Below are 19,168 nucleotides of genomic sequence, written 5' to 3'. Positions count from 1 at the left end.
AGATCATGCTGTATACATCTATCGTTATAATTTGGTTTCTGTGGGTTTAAGGCAGTAAGGTTCAAGCAATGTATGCCCTTACTCCTGAACCAGAAGCAGTGCTACTTAAATTCACCCAGCCCTCCCTTCCCCCGCACACAATATCTTGAGAATGGGGCTCCGATTCCTCTGTTTTGAATAGGGTACCACCAATCCATTCACTGTCTAGGGAGCTGTCTATTATAGTTTATGTCGGAATACCCCTTTATCTGAGTAAAGTCCTAATATTAAGATCCTAACCTTCTCTCCCAGTTAGAAAATGGTTACAAAAATGTCTCTGGCCTAGGAGGATCTGTCCTTTCCAGCACTACGTAGTATTGATGAATGGGCACTCTATTGTGCTTTGTAGGAAAGCCCCTTTCTCATCCTATCAGGCCAGGTGGTGAACCAACACTGTTTGTGGTCCCTGAATGCACAACACAAGAGCACAAGTTTTCACAGCAGAAGCAAGGCTTTGACGGTATATGGTCAGTAACCCGGCCTGTATAGAGTCTAGTGCATAACCTTTGATCTGACCAGCAACCATTGACTAATCACTGTGCAAAAATGAACTGCCCTCTTAAGATTATCTTAAACCAACAGCTGACGATACACAGTAATTCCCACTGACAAGATGAGAATAATATGACACACCATCAAGATAATGACATGCAACACTTTATTTTTAGCACACAATACAATACTTACATTGTAGTGTTTATGTGAGATTAAAATAGGCCACCTGCAAATGTTTGTCTTAGTTTTCTTCAAGTAAGAGTTCAGTTTCAATTTCCTGTTTGACTCAGGCCTGACACCTTTCTTGAGTCATTTCGGGTATGTAAAGTCTATGCAGCTCACGCAAAGCCTGTTTACAATTAGCTTGTACTGGGATTCCCAGAAAGAGTCACCATCTCTGCAGATCTCATCCGGACAGCCTTAGGCGGTGTGACACAGGTGTCACGGGCTATAAATAAGCGGCCGCTCTGCATGAAGTGGTTAGCTAATGAAATGAAACTTCATCTCTGACATAAGGAACTTGAACTAAAGCACCTTCCTATACTGTGAACACACTTTTTAACCTTTTTATGCCCAACTGCTGAACATGTACTATGGCTGGAACTGGGCGAGTGTGGAGCAGGCTTAGGATCTGACCCTACTTCATACCCGGTACTGACCAACATTGGAATTCACTCTGAAGTGGGTGATTTATCTGTTTAGATGCTGCAATCAAAAGTGATCGTGGTAACTAAACATTTTTGAAGTTGTATAGTTGGTGATCTAGTGGTCTGAATGGTACCCTTAAGATGTAATCATGGGATGCTGACCTTTTGGCAGCCCAAGGCCCTTCCTAGGCCAACATGGCTGCCATGACTTATCTACTGATACGGCATGCTTATGGCTGTATACCAGTGGAGCAGTGATTGCATACACAAAATTGCTGCACTTTTTTACACTTTTTAAATAAAAAATGTAAATATAATTAAAATGGTTAACAGCATAAAAATATACCAAGCACCAAAATTTGTGATGTTTTGTCAAAAAAAAATTATCAAAAAGTCTGATCTACACAAGTAGTACTAACAAAAACTATGAGCCTTTAAACAGATCTATTAACAAAATATAAGTTTAGGGAGTCAGAATATGACGATTCATGGCAAAACATTTTTGCAGTTATCATCCTAATCTGAAGATTAAAGACATGTCAGTTTTAGCAACCAGTGAATTGTGTACAAACTAAACCCCTCAAAGTTTTAAATTTGCATATTTTTTGCAATGGAGGCCTACATTTTGTTGTGTGCACTACATTTTGTAAGATTTTGTTGTTGTGCACTACATTTTGTAGGATGCCATTAGAAATCACAATTAGATATGCAATAAACAAGTCCACATATGACTTCATTGATGGAAGATTAAGTTATGGCTTTTAGAAGAGGAAAAAATGAAAATGCAAAAACTAACATTTTCCTAATCAACACGTGGTTAAACGGAATCTGTCTGCAGTTGTGAGCCCTAAAATTAATGGCAGCCTTATAAATAAGTCAAAGATTTAAATCTAATGATAACTTGTGTTTACAGCATGCCTAAAGCTTTCTTTATAGAGACCTTTCCGGACTCCTCCTGTCAGCTATGACTAACAACCCTAGCATCCAATCAGGAAATCCTTAGAGTTGTCAGTCATAGCAGAGAGGACACTAGATCAATAAATAGATCTGTGGGCCGCCTACTGGGCACTCGCCATGGCGGCACTTCATCATATGACATTGTTCTCAGTTATGTATGAAAGCATTGTATTATTCCCCTCCCCATGCCCTATATTAGGCTGTAGACTTTAAGTAGAAACCGTTTTAAAATAATAAGATCTGTTGAAGATTCCATCACAACCTGACCCATAGACCTATTTGTATAACCATGTTTCTAGTGGCTACTTTTCCTTTATTTATATACGCCATAAAAACCTTAGTTATGGTCACAAATGAAGTTAATGTGAATGTGGTTAAATCACGCGTTGCCAACAAATCACCCATGGCTTAAAGATTTGAAGATCTAGCAGTGCTAATAATGTAAGCACACCAACCAGGGCTATGGGACCAGGTCAGGGTCCCAAAGAGTCAGTGTGTGGGAGTTTGTACCAAATACAGTACATCTTTTTTTAAAATATAAAGTAATAAATGGACATATGTGATGTTGGTATCAAGGTATTAGATCCAGATATAAACTTGCCTTCGGGCCAGGAACTTTACAGAAAAAGAATGGTATAGAGTGGATCAAGTGATCCATCTCTGTCAAATAGCTGAGCACTGTTTACCCACTTATACCTACCATTTCTAATAGTATGTACTAATACACCTACTAGCTTAACTAGTCCTACTTAAAAATTTCTCGGTGACAGATTCTCTTTAAACTACAGTATTTCTTTGAGCAGAAAGGAACATGGGAGAAAAATAGTGCATTGTTTTTCCTGCTTTGTTTGCTTTCTGTAGGGCTTTTTGTTTCGGAGAGTACACTCAATATGTTCCAGATGTACGCTGCAACAGATCGCTGACAGTGATGAGGGGCCCAGGCTGTTCTATTCTGGTCATTTATAGATATGACAATGTTGTTATTGACCTACTTTAGTTTCCGAGCATACACATTGTACTTCGGCTCATACCTTTTCAGTAAATCTATACAAGACACTCGATACTGTTATAAAACATTTTATCTGCACTTGGAACAGTTTTTATTTGTCTTGTTAAAAAATAACAGCTTTCACATAATGTTGTTGCCAGAGTTGCAGAGAAACCAGAAAATGGCTGCTGTTATGGATTTAGCATTTATAGAGGTTGTAGAACAATATTCCTCACCTTCAGTCCATGGTCAGTAACACCTAATTCACACCATGTCAAGGGATTTATCACCTTTCTATACATATACAAGTATACTACTATCATATTTTTTTGTTCATATTATAGTCAAATGTGCCGACCTTACCCCGGTTTACTTACTGAAGCTCCGAGCCTTAAAGAGATACTTCGGGTATATATATATATATATATATATATATATATATATATATATTAGTTGGGGTTTCATACAAAAAATAAACATCCTATTCTCATCTACCAGGGATCTTCGGGTCTCCCACTCCGACCACCCCCTTCCAAGACAAACCTGTCTCGGCTGTGACAACCGACTTGGCCAATCACTGTTTGCAACACTGTACTCAGTTAGTACCTAGAGTACCACTTTAATGCTATAAGATCAAGTGTAAAAGTGTATATGTCATGACGGCCTGCTGATGGATTGGTTGGCAACTTCCTCTCTTAATCTGGAAGTTCGGGTCTCTACCCATGTAAACATGTAATGAGACCATAATGCCCAGTGGACCAGAAAGGGGGTCATACACATCAGGGTCTCATTGTGTGTTCAAATCCATGGAGACCTGAACAGCAAATTGGCATCCCTGAAGTCAGTGACTGGTCAGCTGTCCTGTGGATAGCTCATTAGTTTGTTTTGACCAAAATCCCCCTTTAAAAATGCAGCTACTTGTGTTTTTTTAGCTCTACATTTTTCAAAACCCATGGTTGGTCCCAACTGCAGTTTTCGATTAAGGTGGTTTCCAGTAGCTGGAAACTTTTTTTTTTTTAATTTTCAAATTGCACTGTGCTTGCTCTAAAGTTTCTGTGACTTCAAGTGGGAAATATGCACATCCAACCTCATAGTGTCTACTTCAAATAAATACATAGCATAACATAACTGAAATAAACTGATATTGCTGAGGAAACACCTCACAATAATAGACACTCATAGCACTCAATAATAAATATTTTTTTTTGTAATAGGAAGTTACCTGGGCCTATGTGCTGACACACTATATACACACTAAGCATACTGTTATAAGCAGACTTTATAGACCAGTATCCCCACATATATCCCCAAGTTACCAGCTCTACCCAATAGGTAGGTAGGTCACTCCAATAGGTAAACATACCACTATGTCGTTTCCCCAGCACAAAGGTGCCCCAGTGGGTAATTTCCCCAGTATAAACAGTATGTACCTCAATAGATATTTTTCCCCAGTAGGTAGTTTCCCTTGAATATAGGTGCCCCAGTAGGGGTTTTCCACAGTATATAGGGCACCATTAGGTGGGTTGCCTCTGTAGATAGTCCCCTATTAGGTAGTTTTTCCCATAGATAGGCCTCTTTGAGGTAGTTTCCTGCTGTGTGCCATCTCTAAGATTAAAAGGACAAATAAATAAAAAATATATCTTGTCCAATCACCCCCGAAGTCACTAGCATTCTCTTGCTCATCTTCTAGGCCACAGGCAGCTTCTTGCATGTAGCCAATAGTGGTCTGGAGCATCCCTACCTCTGGGATGTACACATGCATTATAAGTGACATCATTCTATGCATGTTTGGAGGAACTGACATTCCCGCCCTCTAGTGGCTGAAGGTATGAAGTTGCTTGTGGCCTAGAAGATGAGATGCTGCTTTTACATGTAAGCAGTCTACAGCAATTTTAACTGTATGTACACCCTTGAGGATGCCCATAGAGTTGCAAAAGACTCAATTGGGCAGTTAAAATGATCATACCAGCCCATTGCGCACATCCCTGGCACTGTGAATAGTAAACTAGGAAGAGAAGATCTGGCTCCAGAATCAACTAAAGCTGGAGAAACTAAAATGACTCAATTAATCAATCATGGAAAACATAGAGGTTTTCTTCTCTGACTATTAATTCAACAATTTAGGGGTCTCAATGCACAACAATCATTTTTATGACTTATGGTAGTTACCCCTTCTGTCTTTAACAGGCTATAGCCTGACATTCAGGAACCTGTAGGAAAATAGGGCTTCAGTCTTTAGTTAATCAGGCACTGGCCATGGGGCAAGTTACTGGGACGAACAGCCTCAGGAACTTTGCTAAGCTGTGCTCTTTTCACTGGAGCCATAACTAAGACAAAACTGAACTGAGCACATGGCTTTCTCCACCAAACTTATAGGTAAGGTCTGGGACCTGTTTCCTATTGGTGAAGCAGGCTCTGAGGTACCTTATAGGGCAGAACTGGAGGGGAAAGTTTTGCAGGGCTGGATAGGAAGGTGGCTGGTAAATGTTCTCTCAAGCACTTACAAGTTGTCACAAAAGCAAATAACCCCTTTACAAAATGCAGTAAACACCTTTATCCACAGAATACCCTGAAATATACATAACATTAGTGCTGACCTATATACATGTAGACCCAGCAGTGGTACACAGGTTCTGGGACACTGCATTTGTTTGTTTCTCTTGGAATTGCCTGCCTATCATACTATTTGGCTCTACTTTAAGTCCTGGGGGTTCTGAGAACTGAGAACAACAGTTTGAAGCTAGGAAAAGCAACTGTTGTAGGTTATGCCCAGTCCTGCTGTCTTAAGCATTAAAGTGGTTGGGTTGAAGGGATTGCCTCATCAAAATATCACATTAAGGGCCCTATTCCATAGGACGAATATCGTTCAGATTATCGTTAAGTCGTTCGAATCTAAGCGATAATCGTTTGGTTAAATAGCAGTTAACGATTAATGACCGAAAGAGAAATCGATGATGGTTTAATAAGACCTGGACCTATTTTTATCGTTGCCCGTTCGCAAATCGTTCGTATTGAATAAGACGTCGTTCGGTTGTTCACGGTAGTGACGAACACAATAGCGACGACAAGACGGCCGCAAGAATGATCATAAGTAACAATTATCTTTCCATGTAAATGGGTGAACGATTTCAGGTCTTTCACAATATCGATCGTTTATCGTTAACGATTATGCCAACGATAATCGTCCCGTGGATTAGGGCCCTAAATCATAGTTTGTCCTATAATTTGCATTTTCTTTTGATTCTTAAAGGTCCAGTGTCCCTAAGCAAATCCCATTATGTCTACTTCCTAATGAATAGACATATTGCCTAAAGTAATGTAAACATATCCCTGATTTACTAAATGTGCACTAAAAAGTTTGTAGACGTCAGTAACTGAAAAGCCGAGATCCAGAAGACCATAGAACATACTAGGCATATACAATGAATTGTTTAGAAGCAATGGGCAATATATACAGTTTTATAACTAATTATAACAGTATAAAGACTCTTTTTACCAAGATACATTTATTGAAGACTTATGTCTGGGGCAACATGGTCCTGATGTATATGGTCAACAGTAAGGCAGTCATTATAACATGCGTATATTTTATTAGTACTCAATCCAATTAGTAAAGTGCATGGTGCATTGTGTCTGGGAACATTACATTCATTGAAAACTTCAATAATATCACTTTATTTTACTTGGCTTCAGAACGTTTAGTGCATCTGGCCTGCAAATGGGTTTAATTCCACATTTTAAATCTGTTTAAAAAGACCACACCAAAAACAATAGAAATATGTTACAAAAACATTCCTTTCAACTCCATACAAGTTCTATTTATTTTCCAGTTGTTACAGGTCACTTAGTTTCTTCAGCTGTTCAATTCACTAGCAGCCCTCCTAGTATTTGTAAGGGAAGCATTCTGATCCATAGCAGGGGGAAATGGCCATGCCATTAGTTCTTTATTCATATAACTGTATATGCTTGCTTCATGATAGGAACATAAAAAGTGCTACCTAGTGATAAACAACATACATACAATGTAAGAATTACGCTAACCTGGAGTGCTGGTGCATAACCAGACACAGCCCGTTAAAAAAAAAAAATATTTCAACTGGTGTCTGAAAGTTATATAGATTTGTAATTTACTTCTTTCAGTACTTATCATCTGCTGTATGTCCTACAGGAAGTGGTGTATTCTTTCCAGTCTGACACAGTGCTCTCTGCTGCCATCCCTGTCCGTAACAGAAAATGTCCAAAACAGAAAAGGTTTTTATGGGGAATGACTAAGGCTTTGGACAGTGTCTGACATGGGCAGAATTGGCAGCAGAGAGCACTGTGTCAGACTGGAAAGAATACACCACTTTCTGCAGGACATTAAGAAGCTGAAAGTACTTGATAAATAGAAGTAAATTACAAATCTCTATTACTTTCTAAAACAAGTTAATTTGAAGGAAATGCTTGTTTGCTGGATAACCCCTTTAAAGCATTTGGAATGAAGAGAATGCAATGGTTGCAGCTCCCAAAGCTAGCCGGATCCAGGCATAGGGTATAATCAGTAGTCCCAAATAGGAGAAGATCTCTTTATAAATGTAGGCATCAAACAACAAGGTATTCTTCAAGAAGTCAGTAGTTTATTGCAGAAACCAGACCCTTCATGTACTTCTTGTATGTGTGACACCTACTTATCCAGCGATTGTCTCCTATTTTGAACTACCAAAGTATAATGGAGAAATTTGTACTTCTTCCATGATTTAGACTTGCTCTTGGTTTAAGTTTACAAATATGGATGCAAAATATTGACTGAAGTACATACACTGGGAAAAGGTCCTGACATATATGCCAACATGCCCACATACTTTATGCCAAAGGAGCTTTCTATTGACACACGTTTGCCATTCACAGTTTTCATAACTGCATTAGAAAGCAAACTCTATAGTTTGTCCATGTAAAAGGGCCAGAGATCAGACAATAAATGAGAAAGCAATTGTCAGCTGATCATCTGTGTGGCCATTAAAATCATTGTCATCACTAGGAATGAGTGATTCTACAGTAGGAATGAAGTTTCCCCGGACTGGATCCATCCTAGGAAGGAGCGGCATGGAGCGGAGCAGACTTCAAAGCCCACAGCCCGATGAGTAGAATGCAGATAAGAACAAAGCGCATCACTTCGTTCTTACTGTAGATTGGCTCATCTCCAGGCATATCTTGCACTTCACTCCGTATAAAGAAAGGATGTGATACCAATAATGATTATCATGAAGAGAAACATGGATGATCCAGTGATTGTTCATGCAGCTGGCCCTCAATTGGTTGAGCTGTGTAAACGTGCACCATTCAACGATTGGCAAAAGTCGGTTTTGTATCCAAGCTTCAAATGCAGTGTCAATAAAGCCTTATTTGAATAGGTAAGACACAACAAAGACAGATACAGAGGCATCTTTTGAAGCCTACCTCTGTAAGAAGGACAGATCCTTGTTTCTTTAACAGTTTCAGAGATTGTTCACATGGTCTGCCATGTTTGCCCTTTGATTCCATGTTCAGCAAATCATGATGTAAAGTCCAACTGAGTTAAACTTTTGCCACCTACAATCTAACTTTCAAATTATCAGCTGAGCCATACAGATAAGGCCAAGTTTGCGCTAAAGGCACCAGCCACAAGAAATTCCACATATATCAGATTATGTTTACGCAGCATTTTTGCCATTTTTTTTTCACCTTTTTTTTGCCTGTGGGCATGTTACAACTGTGTTTTTTGCTACTTTTTTTAGGCTGAACCAGAACCTTTGGCAGTTTTCTCATCACTATTCAGGATGCATATTCTACCCAAAATACGTTTCAAATTATGGGCCAAAAAATCACTATTTTCTATTTGCTATTAAATACCACTTGGGTATGTGAACATACCCTCAGGCCATGTTCACACATGCAGTAACGCAATGAAAATGCAATGTGAGTGCATCATTTAATTGTAGTAATTGATCATTTCATTGCAGGGCTGCATCACTTCATTGCATTAAAGCAATGAAACGCCAATGGGTGCAAACATAACCTCAGGCCATGTTCACACATGCAGTAACGCAATGAAAATGCAATGTGAGTGCATCATTTAATTGCAGTGATTAATCATTTCATTGCTGTCCATCCGTCCTTCATTGCATTAACGCAATATAACGCCAACGGGTGCGAACATACCCTCAGGCAATATTCACACATGCAGTAACACATTGGAAATGCCTTCATTTATTGCAGTAATTGAACATTTCATTGCAGTGCTGCATCACTTCATTGCAGTAATGAATAATTTACTTGCCGTGTAGCCGTTCTATATTGCATTAATGCAATGAAACTCCAACAACTTTGAATATACCCTTAGGACCCTATTACATGGGTTGATTATCAGGCAGAAAATAATTATATTGTTCAAAATTATACGATAATCGCCCTGTGTAATAACAGACAGCAATCGAAAAATCGTTTGTGTGTCGTTGATCAGTTAGGGTCCATTTACACAGAAAGATTATCTGCCAAAGATTTGAAGCCAAAGCCAGGAACGGATTTGAAATCTCAGGCTTTCCTTTGTTTCTGGCTTTGGCTTCAAATCTTTGGCAGATAATCTTTCTGTGTAAATGAACCGTTAGATCTGACCCTAAAATCATTGTTGATTGTTCCTTAATCGTTGGCTGTAATTTCACATTCGTTCGCTGTAATTCCGCATTTGTTCCCTAATCGTTCAGTGTAATGGCCGTATTACAATTAGCGATTATTGTTCAAAGATTCGCTATAACGATCATTTGCTAGCAAATGATTCTGAGGTTATTACATTCACTGATTATTGTTATGAACGATCGCTTTTACGTCGTTATATGGTCCCTAATCCTTCCTCAGGATGACCCGCACAACATGTTTTATCAGCGAACGACTTATTACACGAACAAATAAGTGAACAATCAGCGAACTACCAACAATAATTTTTCAACATGTAAAAGATCAAAATGATTTTTCATTCATCATTTCATTGTTGGGTGTTATTACGCGTACAGATAATTGTTCATTTCGATTGTTTTAACAAATTTTTAAACCATAATCGTTCCGTGTAATAGGGCCTTAAGGGTCCATTTACACAAAAAGATTATCTGACAGATTATCTGCCAAAGATTTGAAGCCAAATCCAGAAACAGACTATAAACATAGATCAGGTCATAAAGGAAAGCCTCTTTTCAAATATATTCCTGGCTTTGGATTCAAATCTGTGGCAGATAATCTGTCTGTGTAAGGGCCAGTTCACACTGAGTAAACACGGCGGAATCCCGCCGCGCTCAGTGCACTGCTTTGAGCGAATGGGAGAGCGAGCGCTCGTCCGCTTCCTCATGTTAGTTCTTTGAGCTGAGAGCAGCGGCAGCGGACAAGCGCTCTCCCATTCGCTCAAAGAAGCACACTGAGCGCGGCGGGATTCCGCCGTGTTTACTCAGTGTGAACTGGCCCTAAATGGACATTAATTCCAATTTTTTTTTTTATTTGCTGGGATCAGATGGAGTAAAGGCTCATAGTAACAATTGTTGTAACGATCGTAACTAACGACTATCGCTCTGTGTAATATGGTGAACAATTTCAGGTTAACAATAAATAATCTTACCTGCGATCGTTTATCATTAAGGCTATGTTCACACGGCGTGTGAAGTACCGGCCGGGTGATCTTTCTGGCCGCGGAGCTCTGATGTGGGCCCATCAGCGAGCTTCCCAGAGCCGCTTGCTTTACTGTGTGAACTGACAGGTCTTTCTGCGGCCGGAATTCACTGAATTCTGGCCGCAGAAAACTGACATGTCAGTTTTTTCCGGCGCCGCATGGGATCCTGGCTGGAGCACATACGATGTGTGTACGCTCTGGCCGGGATCCCATTGAAAATAAGGCTATGTTCCACCCCTCAAAACTACGTCCGTAGTTCTGCGGCGAGAACTACGGCCGTAGTTTTACATAGTGTGAACATAGCCTTATTGTTAAAAATTGCTTCGTCTAATAGGAACCTTAGAATGAGCCAATAAATCATGAAGTGTGCTAATTTTCTATGTACTGCAGTGTTGTAGCCACCAGTAATTTTTTTTATGTGTCTCTTAAACTGGGTCTATTGTGCTGCATAGCCAATTATCATACTGCTAAACCACATGCATTCAACAGCAGGATAACCTTTTACCTTGGTTTTGCAGTGTGGTGTTTAGATGCACAATATTTAAATGTGAAAATTTTTGTTTTTGTCCTGTGAAGACCACACAATCAATAATCGTATTGCAGCTCTGCAACAATTCATTGTGAGGGCCAAAAAACACAATATGGTTGAGTTGCAGTTACATTGTTGTTTGTAGCTGCATTGTGTCAGTTTCCAATAGTAAGTCATTTGATTGCCGTATTGGAAACTGCAATGCAACCAACTACAAAGAGACATTCCCAAGCTCCGGATCTGCTTCAAACTATCTTCACACGTCAAAAAAAGAGAAAAGAAAAAAGACGTCTGTTATTGCTGCAATATAGTTGACTTTAATGCACCATCCTCTCACCGTTTTTACTATTAAATTAAATGGATGTTTCAATTACAATTTAAATTTCACACCTAAAGGCCAATTAGTTTAATTAAACTAGAATAATATACCAACAGCTGTCATTGCACTGACTGGCGGTCAAACAGCGAAATGACCTTCGCTATTTTAACCTCAAAATGACGGACGTCATTTTAAACAGAGAGGGAAAAACGTTGTGTTAACATAGCCTCAAACTATAATGCCTCAGCCTCCCATCCCTTACCCCAGTGGTGTCAAACTCATATACACAGTGGGCCAAAATTAAAAAATTGGACAAAGTCGCAGGCCAACCTTAATAATTATTGAACCTCCAATGTGTTGGTCCTGGCACTGTCAGTGGTGTGCGTATCCCAGCACTGTACACTATGATAAATGACATGATAAATTGCTATCATATGATTAAACCCCAACCCATGTTATAGACAACCCCCCCCAATATTGACCCATGTAGTAGCCAACCCAACCGAAATTGCCCGACATAGTAGCCAGCACTCCCAGTAGTGCCCAAATACCCAGATAGTAGTAGTCAGCCCCCCCCAGAGTGTCCTATTTAGTAGCCAGCCCTCCAAAATAGTCTCCTAGAGTAGCCAGCCCTCCCCAATAGTCTCCTATAGTAGCAAGACCTCCCCAATAGTCTCCTACAGTAGCCAGCCCTCCCCTGTAGTCTCATATAGTAGCCAGCCCCCCATAGTCTCTTATATAGTAGCCAGCCCTGTAGTCTTTTATGTAGTAGCCAGCCTTCCCCTGTAGTCTCTTATATAGTAGCCAGCTCTCCCCCATAGTCTCTTTTATAGTAGCCAGCCCTCCCCCATAGTCTTTTTTATAGTAGCCAGCCCTCCCCCATAGTATCTTATATAGTAGCCAGCCCTCCCCTATAGTCTCTTATATAGTAGCCAGCCCTCCCCAGTAGTCTCGTATAGTAGCCAGCCCTCCCCATAGTCCCATATAGTAGCCAGCCCTCCCTCATAGTCTCGTTTATAGTAGCCATGGTGGACCAGATGTAATTCAAACTCTGAATTGTCTGGCGGGCCAAGAATAGTGGCAGCGCAGACCAGATTTATCCCGCGGGCCAGAGTTGACATGACTGCCTTACCCTGCTTGAAGCTCAGCTTCCATATGACTGTCAGTCATGCTGGGTCAGGTATGGGAGAGGGAGCATGGAGGCATTACTGCTTGAAGCAGATCAGGAGCTTGGGAAAGTGACACTTTGCACAGAATATTAAAAGCAGTTTGGGCTGTAAATTAGAGCCAACAGATTCCCTATACAATGAATTACAAATAAACTAACAAAGAGTTAAATTGGACGGCTAGTTGTCTATGCCCTGATGTCTAGCAGCCAACAAGGTTTGTGCAAGAATTCTTAGAAAAAAGGAAACCAAATAAACCAAGTTAAGACAATGAGAAGTAAGATTTTCTTTAAAGATGAGTTTACTACATTGACCAACACCTAACCAAATACCGAAAATCAGCCCTGATTTCCCTGATACAACCCGGTTGATAACATTAGTGCATAGACATCTGAAGATTCATCTTTGTTACCTGTCTAAGACAGCAGTCTGTGGCTATATTCTGTCTGTTTTGGCCGTATTCTGTAAATTTAGGCCATAATTTGCAGAAGACGGGGCCAAAATGATGGTTGACTAAAAAGGAGTCCATTAAACGGCCAGAAAAAGGCGTTGTGGGAACACAGCCTGTATGTGACCCACCATTTAGCAGTATCACAGCTCGCTTTATTGTCCATTGTACTTTCATTGCAGATTCCACTAACTAAATTTGTGATTCTTCTGATTCCATGGCTAGGCACCATGGATTATAACAACAGACATTATGATGGCCGTTCAATATAAAGAGTCCTCATTTTCACAGTGTGTAAACATAGATTAAGGCTAGAGACGTGCCCTCATTTATCAGGAAAATGCAGCCATCTATTGATAATGATTGTAATTATTATTTGTGGCCGTTGTTATCATAGAAACATAGAAAATAGTCGGCAGAAAAAGACCACTTGGTCCATCTAGTCTGCCCTTACAGTAATTACTGACCTACCACATCTGCTGAAAGTTTGTTCTAAGCATCTACTACTCTTTCAATAAAGTAATATTATCAATAGACTGACACCTATTCCCAAATGAATTCTGTAGAGGGAACATAGTCTCAATGTGCAAATCTCATTAAAGAGTTTGTTGTGTTAAACAACAAAGTGGCCAGATTACTTTTCATCCCAATATATGCCCTTTGTCCTTGGGAAAAATCCTCAGTTATTTCAGGCCTATAAACATATTAAAGGAAGCCTTTCACCAGTTTCATGCTGCCCAAACCCCAGACAGCATGAAACGCCCACTTATTGCTATGATCTAGGATCCAATGTTAGTGGAAGTTGTAACTTTAGCCAGGAACGGGGCTCCGAGTCATCAGAGCAATCCTCTTCCTCAAGGTCTTTTACCTCTAAAGCACAATAGAAACCCAGACCTGTCGCTAGTGACTACCCTCTGCTAGTGATTCCACCATGTACATATGTATTTCCAAAGCCGTAACATTCTCATTTTAGGCATCGGTCTTTTTGAGAAACCGTGACAAATTATTTTGAAAAATTCTAATATACCATATCATGTGGTTTACCAAGATCCAGAGTAAAGGGAACCTTCTAAAAGACTAAGAGTTGGCGTGCAATTAATTTATAAAATGTATTTGACACAGCGGTCACACAGCCATTGTGTGTGCTGTCACATGTAAAAAGTGATCTACTAAGAAAAGATTGTAGAAATGATATAGGACAAGAGGATGGTGTATTAGGAGTCCGCAAAAACACCGAGTTGTGAGACATAGTTCTATGATGCGGAATGCTACACAAACCTTTAGGCTGAAACTTTGAACTTTGAGTCAAAACTTTATGACCAGTCACTGTCATAACTGGAGGTACTTTTACATAGAAACATAGCTAGAAGTAGAGATGAGCAAATTTACAGTAATAACAAAGGAAAGCGCTTTGTTATCTCTGCAATCCACTAAGCACCCTGCTGCCTTTTAACTTAGTGCCGCTCCGTGCCGCACCTTCCCGGGCTCAGGGAAAGCTGGATCCAGTCCTGGGAAACGTCTCCCACTTTCCCAGGGCTGGATCCATCTTTTCCTAGCACCGGGAGAGGAGCCAGACAGAGTGGCAGTCAGTTAGAAGGCAGCAGGGTGCTGAGCGGATTGCAGAGAGAATGAAGTACTGCGCTTTGTTATTACTGTAAATCCGCTCATATCTAGCTGGAAGCAAGCAACCAGGGCATGTTTTCCAAGTGAAAAAGGCCAGGGGGTGCCAACAAGCCATTCTGTCTTGGTTTAGGTATTAATAAACAGTATTAATACAGTATATGGCTATGTTTACACTATGTATTTTTTAAGCAACTGCTTTTCTGGTCATAAAAAATGTGTCCCATTGAAACCAATTGAAACAACGGCCGTTGTTCACAAGCTATATTAAGCAACGGCTATTGTTTAATACGGCCATGGAAATAATTGACCTGTCAATTGTTTCTGGCCCTTGTTTCCAAACAGTATAATTGACAGTTCACACACTGTATGGCTGTCATACTGGCTGTAGTGTGGATGGAAATCAATGGTTAATTCATGTTTTGAATAAGGTTCCTCTGGCCGATAATGCAGTAAACCAGGGCCAGGGAGGTAAGTGTATGTTATTTTTTTCACCCATTCCCTCCCCGGGTATTACCAAAAACAGGGTCCTGGCCAGAATACCCCTTTACGGATTAATAAAGCAATGTCATTTTTGTTTTTAGATCTACATTGAAAAGGAACATACAGTGCGAAGATTGAAGTCAATAGAATAAGACTTTCATGTTACGGTATGTATGTTGCATTTCTTACTAAATACCTATTTTTTTAAATGATGATAATATATTTCATAGTGGGGGTGTTGTCTGGTTAAGACCCCTTGTCATAGGCTTAATATTAAATATTGGAACCTCAACTAAAGGGAAACTATCAGCAGGTTAGAAGCATCTTACCTGCTGATATCTCCCTATAGCACACTGGTCGCTGAGGGTGATGCTAAGCACGCTTTTGTTGATGCAAGGTGAAAACCGGGCAAAACCAGGAGGTAATTACATAGGATAGGCTCCTATCCTATGCAGTATAATCCTTATACAAAAGGAATAAATGTAATGAAGATTTATTTTGCAAAGTGTAGCGCGACCACTATTTTGGTCCACCGCGGGGGCTTTGCCAACATCACAAGTCAGTGAATTGTGCACTCGTGGTGCTGGACTGCTAAAGGTGTGGCAAAATATGCATCAAACATGTTTCTACCTTTGAGTTAGCAGGGTGCAGCATAAAAACAAGTGAGGAGGTTTCTGTGGATCAGTATGTATTAATATTAGAAAGGGAAAATTAAGCAATCTAAGTGACTCTGAACAAGGCCTGGTCATTGCTGCTAGACTGGCTGGAGCCAATGGCCTCTGGAGTATACCAAGAATGGTGTGACTGAGGAAAACATCCAGCAAATGGGGATCCTGTGGATGTAAACAACTCATGGATAAAAGGGGTCAGAGAAGGATGTCAAGGATCACTCTGATGAACAGGAGGTGTACAGTCAAGTAAACTACAGCTGAATACAATGCCGGTGCTCCGAGAAATGTGTCCTAACACATAGCTTGTCTTTTCTTCCCAAGGATGGGCTATAACAGCCATTGCTGTCTTTGGGAAACAGAAAGCAAGACAGTGGGCAAAATGGCAAAAAAATAAATCATTGAGCAGTGGCATTGCCTGATCAGCTGTATCTGAATTTCTGTTATACCATTTAATGGGAGAGTCAGAATTAGGGTCCTATTAGACAAATCGATTTTCCGTTTTGGCCAAAATCGTTCACCATAACAAAGAGAACAATAGTCGTTAGTTACGATCGTAATTATGATCATTACTACAATAGTTTAATTCTTCTGATCCCAGCAAGTGAATAAACTATGTCTACATACACCGAACGATTAGCGAACGAATAGTGAACCTTTAACAATGATTTTATGGTAAACTCAAAAGATGCAATCAACAACAAACCAACGATTTTTCACACGTTGCCTGGATATACACGGAAAAATTATCGCATAAATCCGAACACTATAATGATTTTTTTGCATAATTGCCCGGTGTAATAAAGCTCTTAGACTCAAGCAACATGACCCAATATGCCCTTCCTGTGGGATGTCTCTGTTCAGGCTGGTGGAGGTGATGTAATGGCATGGGGAATGTTATTTTGGCATTTTGGATGACCAACTTTATCCCTTAGGCTAGGTTCACACTGCGTTTTCAGCATCCGTTTAACGGATCCGTTTTTTTTAACGTCCACAAAAATAGGGTCAGCAACGTTTTTTGGTCCGTTTTGGTCCGCCAAAAAAAACGGATCCGTTTTTTTTTATAATGGAAGTCAATGAAACAACGGATGCACACAAATGAATCCGTTTTTTGCAATCCGTTTTTCATGCGTTTTTTGCAAAAAACGGATGCGTCAAACGGATGCTGAAAACGCAGTGTGAACCTAGCCTTAGTAGTAGCTGTTTACCCTATGGCAGAAGGACGCTTTCAGCAGGATTAGCCCTATGGGTTGTAAAGTCATGGATTCATTCCAGGATCATGATAGTAAGAGTACCTTGTTTCTTAGTACTCACAGTCCTCAGATCTTAAAGGGGTTATCCAGTGCTACAAATCCAAATCCAGGCCACTTTCTTACAGAGACAACACGACTCTTGTCTCCAGTTCAGGTGCAGTTTGCAATTAGGCATCATTCACTTCAATGGAACTGAGCAGCAAAACTCTGCGCAAGCTGGAGACAAGAGTGGGGCTGTCTCTGGAAGAAAGTGGCCATGTTTTTGTAGCGCTGTATAATCTCTTTAGTCCTATAGAGCACTTTTGGGACAAAGTAGAACAGGCAGATTAGAACACATTAGTAACTCCATCTAATGTGCAGTAACTAAAAGAAGCAAAGCTGTCTGCAATATCTTGTGGAATTTATGCCAAAATGTACTGCTGAGGTCCTCATTGCCAAAGATGGTCCAACACCTATCTCAAATAAAATGACTGTTTAGTGTATATTCAATTCATGTCACATTTAACCTTTGCAACATATTTCTCAGGCTATGACAAGTTGGAATAATAAGAAGACAGTAGGCACTTTTACCGTTTAGCCAGGCTTGTATTTACCATATACTGTGTTTACCATATACTATATAGTTCATACGGCACAGATTTTTGTCTCTTATTGATACAGTTTCTGAGCGAGTGTCCCATACTTTCTCCCAGTTATCTATTTACTCAGGGGTCTGTGATTGGTATACCTTGTCTCAGTAGTGTTCTTGTACCTTACTGCTGAGATATGGACTTTCTGCCTAGACTCCTGACCCCTGCTTCTCCCTGTCAATTTGGACAATGATGCCCCTTCTTGACTTGACCCTGCTTGTACTGATTCTGGTTCTGTTTTATTCTCATCCTATCTTCTGCTTCTTACCTAAAGCTTACTTCTCCGGGCAATGATTTTGTTTTGGCATATAGGTCAAGTTGTGACCCAGTCTATTCGATTATCCCGGTGTAGTGTAAGCTTTGTGCACTTTGTGTAGGGACCATGGCCCAGTTGGGGTGTGCCAGCTAGGGGGGCCAGTAAAGTGGGTTCAGCATAGGGCTGCACTGTTCCCCTCCCCTTTACAGTGTCTATTCAGATTCTTCATGGAAACCATATAATAATCATCTTTCATATTTTTGGCATAAAATCTTCAAACTAACATTGTAGATTCTACATCATATTACTCCAATGGAAAAATGTTTTATGTGAACATGCCCTTAGATGACACAGACATGTGTGTTCACAGACTAGGTACATTTTCTATGTTATCAATCTGGTCTAAACCCATAGCATCTGATCATGTCTGACTAAGGACTTACAATAAATACTTAATTTACATACATAAAACACATGATATTGAAATCAATAGATCTGTAAGAAACAGTGATTGTGATTCTGCTACGAGAGCCAAAGCGATAACATTCGAGGTGTATGTGAGGGTCCCAACTCCAGTGTATGTGATTGGTGATACCAGTCTTGGTGATTTTAAAAGTGGAAATTCCCTTCAAGCTGAGGTCAGGGGGATTCATTTTGGTCAGCTAAAAGCACCTGACCAAAATATTAAGTTTTAACCACTTTTTACGTGACCATATGTTGGTATTCCTACTTTCAAGCAATGGAGGCTTAAAGACATTAGGTCATGTGAACTAATTTCGAAACCATCACGGAAATTATACTGAGAAAGAAAACCAAAAAAGAAAAAAAAATCTTATATGTAGAGAAAAAAAAGGTACCTTCAGGTTATAGACGTGTTTGCCAAACCACAAACTGATATACTCACACAAAGCATCAAGACATAGGTTGGATTGATCCAGTTTACAGATATACAGACATACAGTGAGAGCTAACCAAGACGGTGTATATCTGACCTGAGACAAA

General features: G+C 40.0%; 1 protein-coding gene across 1 annotated transcript in view; it reads left to right on the top strand.

The window, feature by feature from the left end:
* The window catches only part of HDAC7 (histone deacetylase 7), a 259,547-nt gene that overhangs the window by 90,542 nt on the left and 149,837 nt on the right, over positions 1 to 19,168 (top strand). Inside the window, exon 2 of the mRNA XM_069970267.1 lies at positions 15,462 to 15,527. The gene's annotated coding sequence lies outside the window, so the exon portion shown is untranslated. The remainder of the gene's footprint in view (positions 1 to 15,461; positions 15,528 to 19,168) is intronic.

The sequence above is a fragment of the Dendropsophus ebraccatus genome, chromosome 5 (assembly GCF_027789765.1).
Source record: "Dendropsophus ebraccatus isolate aDenEbr1 chromosome 5, aDenEbr1.pat, whole genome shotgun sequence".
NCBI lineage: Eukaryota > Metazoa > Chordata > Amphibia > Anura > Hylidae > Dendropsophus > Dendropsophus ebraccatus.
This window is presented reverse-complemented; position numbering and strand designations above follow the sequence as displayed.